The sequence below is a fragment of the Anas platyrhynchos genome, chromosome 14, assembly GCF_047663525.1.
Source record: "Anas platyrhynchos isolate ZD024472 breed Pekin duck chromosome 14, IASCAAS_PekinDuck_T2T, whole genome shotgun sequence".
In the NCBI taxonomy this organism is placed as follows: Eukaryota; Metazoa; Chordata; class Aves; order Anseriformes; family Anatidae; genus Anas; species Anas platyrhynchos.
Window position 1 is genome coordinate 895,856 of NC_092600.1, and position 17,502 is coordinate 913,357.

Consider the following 17,502-nt stretch of genomic DNA (forward strand, 5'->3'; position numbering starts at 1 on the left):
GGAGGGCTCGTCCCACTGAGATGGGAGGCTTCTGGGAAAAGCACTCCTTCGTTTGCATAATCCATCGGTGATGGGAACCCCTGAACAGAATTTAATTTATTTCCCGATTCATATAGCACATGGCTTGATTTTTTTTTTCAGCTGGAGACTTGCCGGAATGCAATAATCCACGACAAAGGGGAAGAGCTGGCATTGATAAAAACTGTTCCCTGACCAAACCGCTGTGATAATGATGGATTTAAATGTCATTTGGAAGCATCCGTCTTTCCACTAAAATGTAATTATCATTTCCAGCTCGTGCAGATTGGTAATATTATCCAGATCAAGGAAAGCATAATGTAGCCGAGCAACTTCCCACGAGCCACACGGGCCCTGCTCTCTCCCATAAGGTGGAAATGTGGGTGCTGCGGCTGGTCCTGCACACCTGGCACTCCACTGCTTTCATGAGCGCCGGCAGCTCTTTGGCAGCCACAGCACTGTGACCAGGCCAGGGGGATGCACAGCACTGGGACCACGAGGCGGCTCTGTCCTCGCCCCCCTGAGACCCCAGGAACAGGGGCAAGTGTTGCTGCCACCCCCCAAAACCCCGCACAGACCCTGGGGAGAGGGGTTCTGCAGGCCCACGGAGGCACATTGTTACAGAGCTGCCCTGCTCTCCCACTTCTCCAACTTTTTTGTAGCCGTGAATACAATGCACGTAATTTACAGGGGGGAAAGCCCCTCCCCAGCTGTTCCTTGCTCTTCTTCCACAACAATGAAGGAGTCTTTCAGTCTGCGAGCTGTGTGGCTAAATTAAATTTAAGACCTGTTCTGTATGTTGTCTGAAAAAAAAGTCAATAGTGGCTAAATTGAAATTACTTCTAATTTGCTTTGCCTTGACAAAGGCATTATGCACCGAGCCTTCGTAAAAACCCGAGGCGTGTGTTTCGGACACGTGCCTGCCAGCTGTGATACGTGGCAGCTTGGCCAAGGTTCCCTGCAAAACCCTCCCAAGGGCCTGGCCCCACTGAGCACTGCTGCTCCTGCTCCTGCACAGAGCTGGCTCCCTCCGGCCAGGCTCTGCACAGCATCCCCGCTGCTGTCTCCTCTCCTGCTCTCCCACAAAGCCAGACATTTTCCCCTGATGCTTGCATGTGCTTAAGGACAGCAGCGGGTCCTGGAGGAGATGCATCTGGTGAGCACCACCACCGCCACCGCCCAGCCGAGGAGCACATCTCCTGCCTGCACCTGGAGCATCAACACTGCCCGGACAGCGAACAGCAGGCACCAAGCACCAGGCTGATGCCGTGGCACAGGACATCGCTACAGCTGCCTAATTACATTGTCTGGTTAATCAGTAGCTATTATACCCAATGCTCAGAAAAGAGGAAACATGGGCAATAGCGAGTGTGAACAAGAGGCAGACCTCACCACAAGCTGGGTTACAACAGCCCAGGCGCTTCACCACCACTTCCACTGCGGGCTGGTCCCGAGGATCCCCTCAGGCTGAAGGCACAGGACGAGCACTCGCCCACGCCGGGTGCCCGGGCAGCCAAGCAGAAGTGGCTGGGCTGGCCCCGCGTGGGCCCAAGGCACGCTCCTTGCAGCTCTTCCATGTGAGACCTGACGAGGTCTCACTGCCCACATCTCCCCAGGAAGCTCTTTTCACACCCATGAGTCGCGGGCATTTCTGCACGGGGTGCCTCACTCTCCTGGTTGTGGTCCCACGGGGACCCTCGGGCCCGCAGCGCGCCCAGCAGCCCCGCCAGGCTCGGCCCCGCCGCCTCCCCCCGCGGCACTGGGGAGGAGATGGGGCACGGGCAGGGACCCACCTGCTGCCATTCCGCACCTCTGGAGTGCACGCTTCATTACCGCAGAATAAACCTTTTATAACTTAATTAAGGCCTAATAAATGCTAATTTCACTTAATGAATATTCAGCAACTGTGGGCATGCTGCATGTGAGCTGGGAGGCAGAAAAGCATCTCTTCGTGAGGCAAACCAGCAAAAACTAGGCCAGGCCCAGGTGCTAGAAACAGATTTCGTCTTCATATATACATTTTGACACCTTTTTAAGGGTGGGGAAGTCTGCAGATGCAGATAAAGGCCCTCCAAAACAGCCACACCGGCAGCCTTCACGCCAGCACCACCGCAGCCAGCCCCGCTGCCCGGCCCATGCTGCTCCTGGCCTTTAGTTACCAAAGGGGCAAAGCTTACATTCTGTGCAGAAAAGGCCTTCATATTTTCATCACCAGCACAACATAGCAGGCTAGCTAGAGCAGTCCATCAGGAAATACGAAAGAGAGCAAGAATGCTATGGAGAAAATTGAATTGCCCTTTAGCTCTTACAAAGTAGGGAGGAAAAAAAAAAATAAATCATTAGGCTATCCTCAGATTGCAGGGGAAGAAAAAAAGAAATGTTCCAGTATTAAGCAATAACACATGAAAAATGCATCTGTGCCAACCTGGATCAAAGTAATTGCTATGCCGGTAAGTTGCCTCTGTTAGTTAAAACTAAAAGGATCTGATCACAAGTCAAGCAAGCTGGGCTGCACTGTGTTGCAGGTGTGCAGTGCAAACCACAGGCAGAGCTGTCGAGTTTCCTGCTTCGCCAACTCCCTTTGCCTAATTTTGCCTTAGCCAGATGAGGCTGTGAAAGCCTTTGCTCCTGCCACGCTCTGACAAAGCAGGGGCAGGCGCGGGCTCAGCGAAGCAGTGATTTCCCCTCCTCAGGAGCCAGGGGACGCGGGGCATTTCAGAGGCAGTCTTGCCAAAACAAATTTGAGAGCCTAAATCCAAAGCCAGCTATCAGTCAAACGAATTCACCAGCTAAATGAACTCACTGAAGGGTGCATTTGTTCTGCCAAAAGAGTTTCAGAGACTATGAAGCGAGGAAATAAAACAGAGAAATTCTGACAAGCAAGGGAAGTTTGAGATTTTAGACATAGCACACAAGACACGATTTTATAATTTTAAGTAACTAAATTACCCTCGGTGTTACATCAAGTAGCTGACATCAAAGGTAGGGAGAAGGATCGGTCAGCCTGACAGAGATGCGGAGCAGAGCTGTGGATAACCTTGTGCATGGTCGTAACGCACTCTGCTAGGATCAGCCCCTCAGCATGGCCATTAGCAAGGGCCCGGGGACTTGGGGTGGCGAGCAGGCTCCAGACCTGTCACCAGCAGCACAGCACACTCAGTCCTGCTCACTGGCTTCTGCCAAGGGACTTGGTGCTCCCTGAGAATTAGCACAAAATGAAACAGAAGACATCTCTGCTGAACCCAAATGGAGAGGAAAAAAGGGGGGAGAGACAGAGAAGAGAGAGATTTCAGCAGGGAACAAGAGACAAATTATAAGGATTTTGTATAGAGGACATCAGTCAAGAAAATAATCTTGTTCCAGGTATCTCCTCTTAGAAATGAATCAAAGCAACAAATAGCTGCACTATCTGTATGCTCGAAGGTAAGAAGAAGCTGATGTGCATCAATGAGTAAGCCAGGTCAGCCACTGCACAGGCAGGTCACATGGCAAAAGGGAAACACAAAAGATCTCAGGATTTAGGAAAAAAAATTCAGTGCTGTTGGCCTCCCCCTGGAAATCTTCTATCAAAAGAGCTCAGCCATCCCCCTACCAAAGGAAAAAAAAAAAAAAAAAAAGTTGTTTGCCAGTAAAAAAAAAAAAAAAAAAAAAGTCACTTTTTAGGACATCTTGGAGCATGGCCAGGGCAATGGCCAGGGCAATGGGAGGGCAGAGGGCTCCTGACTCTAGGCTCTACCCTGTGTCACCACCAGGTAGCCCCCAACACCTGGGCACACCCAAAGCTGGACAAACTTCATCTGTCTTGTTGCACCACAGTGTGCTGAGTGGAGCAGTGCACTGCCTTCCACCTGCCTTCCACATGTGCTGGAGCAGCCAGGAGAAAGCAAATGTGTACAGACTGATGCTGAGAGCACCGGCCTGAAATCAGCTAAAAAGTGAGAGGCACCACAGGACAAGAACCAAGACAAGTGATTGTCCCCTGTGCCAGGACAGCACGGGTGGTTTTCAGGTGCATTGCCAAACATTTTCCAGATTACTCTTAGGGGATGTGGCACCCGCCTATTTGCTTCTTGGAGGGGGATTTTGGGTCCCAGCAGTGTGAACCTGCCCAGCCATAATGCTGTGGGGGGACAGGTCTCCTCATCCTGGCTTTGGGTGGTGTCAGGATGACAGGGATAGAAGAGAGGAAAAAAAATAATATTTCTCTGCATTTTGCAGCAGCACCATTCTGCACAGGACTCACGGCCAAGCAGGGCAGTCACTGAGCCCCCAGACCGTGCATTGCACTGATGTAACCACAGGCTTCATTAATTAATGTCTAAATGCTTTGAGATTCTCAGATAAAAGGGGCTAATTAATTCTGGCCCAGCTCTCCTGCCTTTCTCCCTGATCTCAGCACATTCCTCTTCCACTACCCTAGTTGTAATTATTATTATTAGAAGCTTCTGAAGAAGCAGTAAAGCCTCTGATGTATAATTGACACACACACCATCAGCCAGTGGCTTTCTCTTCTCCACTCCAGCTTTTACGACAAATACACTGCAAGCAGGAATGGGAAATCCTGTGAAGGGGGACAGTGGGTGTGCAAAGACCCCTTTAGGAGAGAGAAGTTACGACATAAAATAAGCTTAGCACGGGACCTTCAGACCAAAACCAACGAAAGGGCTGGTTCGCTTGGTTTTGTTGTTGTTGGAAATGGTGCACGGACCCTAACGCTAGCTGCCTTTAAGTCCACCTCAGACACAAAGGTGTTCGATTTTTTTGGTGCTGACCATGGGGAAAGCGACCTCAGGTGCTGCAGGGCAGTGCTGCCCTTCCTCCCTTTCCCTGAGCAAGCCCCAACACCAACCGTGATGCTCCAGCAGTGGAGGTTTCTCAAAAACACTCTAAAGTGCCTAAAACTGCCCCCAATCCCCTGCTGCAGCAGGTCGGACATCCCCCGCTCTGCTCTGGGAGCCAACCTTCACCCCTGGCTCTCCAAGCCCCCCGGGAGAGGCAGAGGGAGCTGAATCAGACGTGTGGAAACCTCTGGCAGATCCCTGGAGAACCAGATGAACACTTTTCAGGTAATTCTTCACAGATAAATGCTGTTTTCTTGAAACTGAAATATTCTACAAGAAGTTGGTGAGTTTGATGACATTTGCACTGGGAAAGCGCTCAGCTAGATCACTTCAACACCTCCTCTCGTTTTGACATCCATATTATAATGATGTTAATATCACACTACATACAGCTAATTTTCTTTTATAATGTATCAGATTTATAAAAAACACAATGTTGTGATATTTCAGAACAAGACTCTTACAAATTACTGTTCTACAAGAAATTTCAATATTTTTTTTTTCCTTCCAAAATAGCGAAGGCACTCTCTCAGCTCTCACTTTCTGCTGCCTTCTCCACGCTCTCTCCAGCTGGGGATCACCGCAGCAGCCAGTCCCCACTCAAGCAGAAATCAGCAGCGCGGCCACGGAGCCACCCCACGCCCAGCTCCCACCACCTCCATCCCACCAGGGTCCCATCGAAGGGCATCCAAGGGGCCTGTGCCCTCTCCCCTACCCTCACTTTCGTTCCAACCTCATGAAGCAAGTGTTCACCTTTCAACACCACAAAAACAAAGTGTTGAGGCATTTAAATATATCACACATTATTCATTGGGTAAATAAAAAATTGATTGCCTCTAGGTCTGCAGATAAGGTAATGCCGGCGAAGTGACAATTTGATTTAGATCACTCATTCATGCGTGCACAACGCCTCAAACAGTTTTTGCATCCATGCATGAATTAAAGGTGTTGTGATTGATGAGAGACTAAAGTCTAATTGGTGTTTTAATAAATACACTCTGACTTGGTAATCTAGCCAGATTTATCAGCAGAAAATGCCCCTGTCTAAATAAAATTACCAAGGTAAAGCTTAGGAACAATGACAAATGCCATGCAAGTAATTGGCTCTGGTACCAGCGTTGGCAGCAGGATGGACATGCAATAGGTTTATTTGCTTTTAGGAACAAGGATCTCGAGTAAAATTTCAGCAGGCAAACAAACCCAGGGAAGGACTTGACAGTAACGTCACTGGTTTGAACTCTCCTGTGTGTGCAAAGACAGCAGTGATGGGGGAGGACGGGGCTCAGCCGAGGGCACGGCTGCTGCCAGGCACTACCCCAGGCAATACCATTTCAGCATTTTTTACCCTTCTGGGTGCAGCTGCAGACACCTGGTGCTGCTGTGGCTGTGCCAGCAGCCCAGGATCCCCTCCATTTGCTTCTCTCTCCATTGTGCTCTGGGCTGAGCTCACTGCCAGGATTTGAGATGCTCTCTGCAGGCACCTGGTTCCTTCCGAGCCCTCCCCCCTCCCTCCTTTTTTTTTTTTTTAACCATCTAAAATTTCTGAACCAGTGTAAAAACCAGCAGCGTCTGTCTGAGGAAGTCTGCCATTTGTGCAAGACAATTTCAGCCAGTCCCTAGCCAGCACGTACAATTTTATCAGGAGTCTCCCAGCATTTTGTCATTTTATCAGTACTGCTGTGATCTTTCCTAAAACACTCAGTTCTTGAAATGGACTTCTGTAAGAATATAAAGTTTGTTTGAAAAAAAAAAAAAAAGTTCCCCACATGGTGGAGAAAACATATGAGAGCTGATGTTAAAATTGCAGAGGGCCTATAAAGGAGACAAAATACTTTTCTCTGTTTTTTTTTTTTTTCAAATTCATGTGCAATTAAGTTAAAATTCTGAGTGGAAAGGTGCAAAATATGAGCAACAACATGGCGAGAAGCAGAAAAAGCATTTGGAGGACTTGGTCCCATGTGGTCACCAACGTCTTCAAGCTGTTCCTGAGAGTTGTGACATACCCCAAGTCGTAAAGACTCCTTCCATTTCACAGCCAAAGCCTTTTTATCAGAGGAAAACTGCCTCCACGGTTAGTTTATTCTTTGGTGCACCCCTGGGCTGTGCAATGAACATTTCTGCCTCCTCCTGGAGCCCCCACACTGGCTTCCTGGAGACCCAGCACAGCTGCTCTCATCCAGGCCAGCAAGCAGGGGCAGCTCAGCTGGCTGCCTCTAGCATTTCTCTTCAAATCAGCCCCTTTTTAACACCTCCTTATCAGCCTAACCTTACTGCCTGCTTAACCCTCCCCTTCTCTGGCAGCACTGGAGAAATCATTCAGGCTTGTGCAACTCAGATTTATCTGCTTCTGCCTTTTATTTCTCATCCACAACATAAAGCTTTTTGCCAGGCCACAACAAGAGCACACCTAAGCAATACTCGTTCAAGTCTCACCTGTATTTTTCATCAACAGTTTAGCAAGCAGTCGGCTTGAAAAGGAAAAGTACAAGGAACTGTCTGGGGGGAAGAGCTGCAGAGCCAGTACAGCAAGGGGTAGGTTAGTGCTGCTGGCTTCCATGCTCTGTATTTTCCTTTCCAAATACTGGGATTGAAAACAATATTTGGCCATCAGGACTATGGTTTTTATCTTCCTCTGGGAAAATTACATTGAAATGAAAAAATGATGCAAAAGTCCTCTTCTGCCAATAGTATTTGCTCTTTCTGTCCTTTGTCAAACATCTCCAGCTTGTTTAAGTTTGGTGCTCCTAGCATTAATAGCTGCCACTACCAACATCATCTTCCTTCACCGAGTCCAGCCTTAACTCCTCAAATTTAAGACTGTTTGATATCTTTATTACCACTGTTTTAACACTTTATCTTAATACAATCTTTCCTATACCTTCTGTGACTTTAAATTCATATTCAAGTTCTTGAAAATGAAGTTAGATTGCACGGCAGCTCAGAAGCTGTGAAATCCCCTGGCAGCACCTGAACCGACCGGGCTGGACCCCAGCGAAGTAATGGGGACAGGTCACGGGTTCAACCCTCACAGGCATTTGGCACCGACATACTCGGGATATTTATGATGAAAGAAGTTCAACTCTCCTTTAATTACAACACAGGTAAAGCAGGACTAGGCTGAGTAATCGGAAAACACATCCCCTTCCAGTGCCCTAATTTCAGAGGTACCCACCTGAGGGTGACTGCAGACTCCTCAGGGCCAATGCAAAGAATTTGGGATGAGACCAGCATCGCCAAGCCTTAACGCCAACGGCAGCGCCCGGAGCAGCACTGGGTGCCCTCTGCTTGCCTCGCTGCCACGGCTGCACCCGGCTCGGGGCTAGCACAAAACACCGCGGGGGACATGCATATAAAACCACAGGCCCTTGCGTACATACAGGTAAAACCCACCACTTTTAAGGCTTTACTTTGTTAAACCCTTCATAGTTTACATTTGAACCTGAGCTGCCTTTTGGAAACCCGTTTTAATTAGCAAAGACAAAGTGTGCAGCACTCCTGCTTCTTGAAGATATACATTGTAAAGTGCCGACAGATGGTTGTGATAATATGGGAGCCACAGTTTTTGAATTTTTGAAAATTAGGACTCGTGAACTGATGAATGCTCTAGAGATATGAAAACATCATGTCAGCCTATGTTGTTCCAATTAATTGCAATCAATTGCTAATTGAGAGCTATTTTAAGACTTGCCATTACTCTGAACATAATGTGGAATAATTTGCGTGGTCCTCTTTACCCCCACCACAAATGACATGGGTGCAAAGAACTCCTGGGAAACAGAATCCAAAAGAGCCCCAAGAGCCTGCTTTTCGGTCTCCTTCTGCTTTTTTTTTGGTAGATAGGGCAAATTCGGATCTCAGGATTTAAAAACCTAGGAGACAAGGGACCTCAGGCAGTGGATGGATCTCTACCTCCAAAACTTTCCAAAATATCAGCTCTGATATTATTGGATAAATGCATTCACCCACTCTTTGGATTTCCAGGCAGCACGAGTATCTCGGGCAGAGCTCGGACGGAGACCAGGCTCTCGGTGGCACCGCACGGGGAGGAGGACGCTGGGCGGGCATTTGGCAGCAGGAACGCAGGCACAGGCTTCCTCCTGCTGCCCGTGCTGGCAACAAGAAAGGCACATTTCTGGGCAGCCGATGCATTCAACAAATGTGGTATTAACCGTTCAGTGATTTCCCAGCTCAAAGGCGAAGCAGAGTGTGGGAGCTGTGAGTGGTGCTGCTGTAGAGGAGACACGGCAGCCCCATGGTGCTCCCCAAAAGCAGGGGCATGGAGGAAGGGGCCCTGCAGCCCTGCCCGGTGCCTGCCCGAGCCACACACAAGCTCTGCGTTGCTTTCACAGCCAAAGTGCACGTACCCAGAAAAGCAAGGAAAGGAAGTACCGCTTGGAGTCGGGTCCTGGGCCAACACAGCGGTTTGGTTTATGTCTTTAACTCACTTGACTTTGCACCAAAGGCACGAAAATCCTGACAGAGTTATTTTGACATAAAAATCAAGTGACCTAAATAACCGTACAGCACTGAGCAACAGGCTGGATGCTTCCTGCAGCAGCTGGCGGCGCGGGCAGGTCCAGCAGGACACAGCTCCTGGAGGCAAGAGGCGGCTCCAGCAGGAGCAGCGTGCCGGGACCCACCACGACTCCTGCACCAGGAGGCACGGCGAGGGCAGGGGGACAGCTCCATGGCCAGAAATGGTTCTCCTCCAGAGAGATACTGCTGAAAAAGTTGCTTATGGAAAACAACTATTTTGGAAATAGTTTTCAAGACTTTCTTCTTCCCTGCTCAAAGCCATGGCTAAGCTCCTAATTGCCATGAGATGGTATTCTCACCCTAGACTTATTAAAAGCAACCTAGTGTCCTTCACTCGTTGTTTAGTGCTGCTCGAAGGGAGGAGCTGGCCCCATGGGACACCGGCTGCGTGGGCAGGGGCTGCCCAGTGGCTGTGGCACCTCCTGACCGAGCGGGCTGCGCCCGGGCTGGTGGCACCGGCTGATGCCAGCCCCGTTCTTGCCCTGTAAGGATGCATCCCTGAATGAAGTCACAAATTACTTTTCTAGTTACCAGGAATCGACGTTACAAGAGGAGCAGAACATGACCAGGGGTGTTTGCAATACACTCCCTGCTTATTTATTGCTTCGAATCACAGAAAACTCTTTGTGGTATTTCACTCTGACAACAGGCGCTAATAAATAACTCATGTTCTTTGCTGTAGCAGTGCATTTTCGATAGCATTGAACCAAGCCTCATTTTTCATAAATGGCTTCTCAAGAACAACACCGTGTGGCTCTGGCACATCTGCCCATCGATCGCCGGGGCGGGCAGGGGCTGTCACCCCCGAGCTGCCCCCGCAGCTCAGCCCTTGCTTCAAGGCAAATGTTGTGGCTACAGGGAAAATCAGAGTGCGAGGGGATGCTAGGCAAGGAAGTAGCCCTGCAGGGCTGTTGTTTATTAATTATTTGGAGCATGACTCTGACAAATGCATTCAAAGGCCGGCAGAACAAAGGAGAAAAGCCTGAATCCACAGGCAGGGGATGGTGGTACCCAGCACCTGGCTGCTGTGTGTGCAGGAGAATCAGAGAGCCCTTTCCAGAGGGGCAGATGCTATGTTTTTATGAGCTATTTAAGACACTCTCTCTGGAAGCTTTTATTTTTTTTTTTCTTTTCTGAACCTCATAAAATAGCCTTCTGCTCTATAGAGATAAATTTGGTTTATGTGAGAGAAACATTCCCAGCCACAGTGGGCTTTGCCTTAAATCCCATATCTTGCAGTTTAATCTTGCTGTGGGTTAGCTTGGTTTATTTTCTATCCTGTAAGTGGTGAATTGAACTTTAAGAAATGAATGGTTTGGTTTATCAGTTTTAGCATCTAGACCAAAGCACTTTTGCATCAAATAAATGCATGCAGTGGGAGATCCTCCAGATAATGCTTTAAAAAATCCAGCAGTTTACTCAAAACAATTTTAGCACCAGCTTCAAGACCAATTAAGTTACCCATGCCTGGGCAATCCTACCTGCTCTGAAATCCAGAGCTCTTCTCTTGCATGAAGCAGGAGCCCAAGGGGTGAGGAGATGCTGAGCCCCGGCAGCAGCCAGGGCCTTCAGACTGGTATTTCCATAACATGAATCAGTACCATTTGGGAACCTGCTCCGTGGGAGTAAATCCAAGCGAAATCTGGAGTAAGTGACATTTTGAGATGGAAAACAACACAAAACAGAGCGCCCATGCCCAGGTGACGGAGGTGCTGGAACAAAGTGAACCAGAGAAATTTCTGCCTGGGAAGGGAGGCAGAGACAGACACACAGAGAAGGCACGGGGGTACGGCATCCCCTGGAGCTGCCCCCTGATCCCGCAGCAGTGATTCCACTTTGGGTGCACGTGGGCAGCCGTGTAGGCATCCACGGGAGAGGTTTTTCTAATGGATACTGAAGGGTTTTTCTTTAATGTGTGCAGAAGAAGTTTTTATTGCTTTGAGGTGGCACACTGGTTTGGATCAGTTTTGCGATACCAATCTAGTTTGGTTAACTAAACCTCTAACTAACCACCTCTGCTCTGCATGCGTAGAAGAAAATATTTATTTTCTTTCCTACAGAATCTAACATTCTTTCTTCCATATATTTCTACAGGAGGATGCCAGAACTCTTTAGAGATGCTATTGGTTCCTATTATATTCTGTAGGTTTTTTTGAGCCATTTACAGAGAGTCTACTGCCATCAGCATTATTAAATTCCATACAAATTCTCCATAAGAAAGCAGAAAATCTCAATGATTATGAGTCCAGTATCTCTGTGGATGAAAAATGTATTCACAGGAAATCTCAGAGCATTACAAATGTATTCAAAATAATTATACTGGAAGGATTTTTCTACAAGCTGTAGTGTGGAAATGCATCAAACATGGGAAAATTGGACTAACTGTCCTTTGACCTAGAAGAAATGTTGAAAATTTAAGTAAGTTCCCCGCTATGTAAAGGCCTGATCCTAATCCCTCTGGAAATAATGTGAGCATTTCTACTGACTGAAAGACTTCAAAAGAGCTCAGCGGCTGCACTTGCAGCATCGCGCTGTACTTCTGTGCTCTGCCTCGCAGTCACTGGCTCTTTAGGAACCGCTACGCCTCGCAGCTATCCTAAAGCTAGTAAGGGAGATTGTGAAGGCAGGCAGAGTCTAAAAGAATCTTCAGAGGAAATCAAAAATACATCCAGAGCGAAGGTCAGGGCTGCTGTGCCAGGCCTCCCAGGTTTAGTACCAACACCTCAGGGCGGCACCAAGCAGGTTGGCCACGGAGCAGGAGCAGTAACCGGGGAGCAGCAACCTGGCTACGGCCAGGGGGTGACTGCTCTGCTTGCACAAGGAGACCTGCAGATGTTGCAAGGGAAACTTCCCCAGGTGGGAAGCGAGACCTAGACAGCAATATCCACCAGCCAGGTTTGCTGTCGTCGTGTTAAAGGACAGAGGTGTTGAAGAAGCCCTGGAATCAGCCAGCATCACCTCCATCTGCTCCAAGTGGTGGAGCTGAGGAGTGACTGAAGACACAGCTTGTGTTTGTTTGTGCCCTGCCGTGGGCACGGGGGCTGTCACCTGTCTCCCCAGCACCCCCCTGGGCCCTGGGCACGGGGAAGTTCTGCTCCCCCCAGCGCTGTGCCACTGACCACGGCACGTCTGTGACCTGCATCAGTCTCTGGTGCCAGCACACAAACCAGACGCTGCGGTCTGTGTACTTCGTTCAGGAAAGACAAATTATATTCTAAAGGCATCCGTGACCTGCTGTTCAAGATACTTGTTTGGGCGTTTTATGGTCTTTACTGATTGATCGGCTGGGAGACTCAGACCTGGTTCTCTGAGCGATCCGACCCGGGTTCAGCCCTGACGGGAGCCGTGGCAGCGCCTGGCGTGGCTGGGACGTGCAGCTCTGCTCCCCAGGGCACGGCTCCAGCCTCACCCCACACTGCTCGGCCAAAATCAGGATGAGGCAAGCAGTGAGCGCTGTTATAAGTGCTGCAGAGGAATAGAAATATCTCAGTTATATTGGAAAAAAAAAAAAAAAAAAAGCCTAAACTGCAGTTTAAAGAGTCTAAATGTTTCAGCTTGATCTCAGCATGTCACAGTGTAAGAAAAGCTGCTTCTCACACTGCTCTCCTCTTCCCTGCGAGCTGCTGGGGCCTGACTCAGCCCAGCTCTGCTCTTACCCATCTCTGGAAGCCGGTGGCCTTGCCCCCTCGTAGAGCTGCTGTCAGCCAGATGTGATTCCGGCCAAAAGCACCTCCTGCTTCCAGGGGACTCTGTTTCTGACAGCTCTGCAGCGATCACAAGAAGCTGCAAACCCAGCGAGTAACCTCGGAAAGGAGGTGTCAGACCTACGTAATGTGGCACAGGGCGCACACATCGCGGTGCGCCGCTCGCACAGCTCCCAGCACTCAGCCACAGGCCAGAAATAGAGCAAACTAGTATTTACCAAGAGATTAATGTCTAATGCAAGCTATTTAATTAATACAGCGAAGTTTTATGTCATGGGTACTTGCGTTGGTGCTACAACAAGCACTGGAGATATACAGGTCTGCAACTAAACTCTAAAGCAAAAAACCCAAGCTAAAGCAATCGTTCATCTGTGCTACAGTCACGCGTAACAAATAACCAACGTGTACTTTGGCGTAGCTCCGTGATGTTTTCTGCATTAGCCCTTTACATGAATAATTTACTGCCAAAGGCCCGCTCCGTCGCTGTGACCAGATCCCAAGCCATTTGTGCTAGTTACGATATCCCAGTGACACCGCAGGCAAAAGAGTTCTCACCTCGCCTGCCCGGCAAATCTTGCTGGATTTCTCTCACATTAAATGAAAATAAAATTAGAGCACATGCTACCTGCATTTGGGAAAGACACACATGTTTTGTTACAGTTATTTAGCCTTACAAAGGATGGGCTTTAGTGCGAAGGGAAGGGGCCTCCTGGGGTACACCACGAGGCAGAGCGCAGGTCAGCAGGACCCAGCCCTGCAGCAGTGACCTGAGCGAGATGGAGCACGGCATCCTTGGGACGAAGCATGGCCCTGAGGCAGCGTTTGGCTTGTTTGAGCCTGTTCTGTGCAGCAGGTGCGTGGTCCTCTAGAAGTGGGTGAAAAGGGCTCTGAGGAGCACAGGCTAACGACTTGCCGAGCCTAAAAACACTCCGGGTTTGACGCACATCAAAGACAAGGTCTGAGGAATGCAGATGAGCTGCCCTGAGCCATCGCAGCCCAGTTCAGCCCCTGGAGTGGGGTCACCCCACACGGGGACCCACGGGGAGCCAGAGCCATGGGGCAGGCACTGAGCCGCCCCGCTGCTGAACATGCACGGCACAGCCCCACGTTACCGCGGGGAGCCTGTTATTTGGGAAGCTCCACCGAGCCCAAAACAGCCCAGCCAGGTTCTCGCACACGCATTATGCCTTTTTATGCCTCTCTTACTGCGTATGAGGGCCATAAAATAAGCACCAAAGTAATTTACTTCTGCTTCAAGGCCCCTTTTGTAGAGTCAAAATGATTTATGGGGCCTCAGTGCACATGACCGACAGGCCCTTAATATTTAACAGCCGTAAAAGAAATATTGAACAAACACTGTGTATTACTGAGTCGCTTTTGGTCTACAAACATATTAAGATAACTCTGCATACATTGCAACTGGTCAAATATTAATCACTGAATAATTTAGCCCATGAATTTACTTTGTTTAAAAAAATAATTCAGCAGATGTATTTGTCCACTCCAGTGCAAATACATATTTATGATATGGTTATTGGTCTAATATATGTTTTCTGGTATCCTCATTTCAGGATGTACATAAAAAGAGTCAAATCCAGCCCAGGAAAAAGAAAGGGAGGAGGGCCCAGCACAAGTTTTATGTGCGGGGCGGCAGCATATGCTTGGCAAAATGCTGCTGCCTGCGTACAGGGAGCTCTGGAAATGAGCAGTTGCAGCCTCCTTAAATATTGATGGCTTCGCTGGAGCAGTTATGAAAGCACTGGAGACAGCGCCGGGGCTGAGGCAAGGAACTCAGTGCGTGAAGCAGCGCACACAGGACTCGTGGCCAGGCTGCATGGACGTGCTCCCATCCTGCCCCCAGGCACAGCCCGGCGCTCAGGGTGGCAGCGGGTGGCCCCCCTGCCCCTCACCTCTGCCCCAAAAGGTGTTTCTCTCCCAGTGTCTTTCAGTCTCCCAAGCACGTGCCTCTGCACAGGATGTGCCCCTGGGGGCATCGGGTGCTCCTGGGGGGGCAGCAGGTCCCAGACCACAGCTGAACCAGCCTTGGGATTGTCCCCAGCCTCTGCTTGGGGACGATTGCTCCAACATGCTATCAGGCACTTCTCCTCTGGGCACCACGTGGGGCTTGAGGGTGCCTTCGGCCAGCACAGCCAGCCCCAGAGCGATTTTCAGCCCCGTTGTGTCCCGCAGCTCCACACGAGGCCAGGCGAGCTCTGACACCCCACACGTCTGCACCACGCAGCTCAGAGCTCCCGGGGGCTGCAGGGAGCACAGCTCACAGCGGGAGCCCACCGCCAGCTGTTAGACCACACCTGGCAGCACTGAGACATTCTGAATGAGGGCAAAAGGAAAAGCCACGTGCTGTAGGCAGCCATTAACACCCACCATTACACGTGTGTGTCTCCATACCAGAAGGCACACGAGGGGTACCCCCTAGGGCAGCAAGCCCTCAGCTCAGGCTGGGCACCTCCCATCCCAGCACCAGCACCCACCCCGCAGTCAGCAGCTGCGGAGCCACGCTTGGCAGCTTCGTGAGAGGCAGCAAGCAGGATTCGAAGGCAGCCACACCGCTGACACTGCCCAATTAACCTGAGCCTGGAGCTGAATCCAGGTCATCAGAAGCAGCGTGCTAACGAGCAGGCGGGCTGCATTACCAGCCCTGCCTCTGAAGCCCACCGCTAGCGGCTGAACTGAAGGCTCCAGCACGCGAAGGCAGGGCAGGGCAGCCCTGCTGAGTGCTCTCTGCCGCTGCCGTGCTCAGGAATCCCGTAGTTTACCCCTCACGCTGGGTCTAGCACCATCAGTAATGAACCTCGGGGCAGGATGGCTGAGCACCGCCTGCTCCCCTGGAGCAGAACTGAAGGGCGACCCCAGCAGCCCTCCGGGCACACACCTTGGGTATGTGCCCGCTCGAAGCCGTCTGGCACAGCCATACTGCACCCACCTCCCGAAAATCTGTCCGAATCCTGGTGTCTTGTCTATGCACTACCATGTTCTGAGGTAATCACAGCCAACAGGCGACTTTAAACAAATCAAAGCAATGTGGTTATTGAATTAAAAGCCACCAAGCCCGGCTGTTGTGGCTGACCCGCTCTCCAGTGGCAGCCAGCAGCGCGACGCACCAGCCTCCTGGGGCCAACACTGCTCCGTGCCCGGCCCTGGCACTGCTGCCTTCCCCTGCACCGCTCTGCACACCGGGAAGCTGTGTTCAACAAAATGAAAACCAGCAAGAGCTGCCTCCCCACGGCCCCACAGCACCGAAATGCTCACAGGAGTATTTATTTCATTTATTTTTATTTCTTCATTATGAATCTGCTAAGAGCATTGAGATTTTCACTTGGAGCGGGATTTTTCTCTCTCAGGTTCGCACTTTAATGATCGAGCATGTTTCTAAGACCACCCCAAAGAGTCTTCAGAAGAGAAGTGAAGTACTGCTGGCTTTCTGCACAGCGCTGCTCTGCGGGAATGGGAGAGGTCAGCCAAGTTCCAACCCGATGGGTCAAAGGAGAGATCTCTCACCTGAGCAAAAACCACCCTGGAAGCGGGTCCTAACTCTGCTCTAGCACTCTGTGCTGCTCAGAAATGTAAATCAGGGACAATCTGAGTGGGGAGTATCACGAGCTGGCCACAGGCACTGGCCACCAGCACCACACACAGCTTGACAAGACCTGGCCAAGCCCCACGCCAAAACGCTCAGCAGGAGCTGGGCTGGGGGCTGCAGGGAGGAGCCTGAACTTCTGGGAAAGTGTGAGAGGTCCTCGAGCCCCCTCCCATCACAGCAACGAGACTGACAATCTTTTAGGAAAATATAAACTTAATTTTAAGCCATCTGGGAAATCCTGCTAAATGATTTATCATGCAACTGATGAAACTGCAATTTAACTTCAAAGCCCTAAACAGCATTAAAGAAAGCCGTGTGCTCAAATTAACAGTAAAATATTTGACACCGAAAATTATTGTAACAGCAAACAGCATTGTTCTCCAATTAGCCTAATGCAATAGATCACTGTATGGGCAAGCATCCCAGCAGGCGCTCATTGGGATGTGCATATTCAGGGTACTTGATATTGCCTTTATGCAGGCAGCAGAGCCCTACACGTGCGGCTGGGGGCCCAGGTGACCCAGCCCTGCCGGGCTGCATTCAGCCAGCTCTCGCCTCTCCACAGCTGTCCACAGGCAAGGATCTAACGGCAGCCGCTGGCAGGCTGCAGCCCGACCACCTCCCGCATCTCCCCGCTGCAGCACCATGGGCAGCACGAGCATTGGCAGGAACTGAGCTTACAAAAAGCAACCCAAAGTGGCCTGTGCTGCCATCCAAGCTTGCAGCCACCCAGGGCAGCTCCTGCACACAGGAGATGGAGGGGCCCGAGAGGAAGCACATCTGCTCAGCGAGTGCATCCTAA

General features: G+C 50.2%; 1 protein-coding gene across 3 annotated transcripts in view; it reads right to left on the bottom strand.

The window, feature by feature from the left end:
• Positions 1-17,502, bottom strand: part of KCTD16 (potassium channel tetramerization domain containing 16) — a 63,074-nt gene that overhangs the window by 10,374 nt on the left and 35,198 nt on the right. The gene's annotated exons all lie outside the window — the stretch shown is intronic.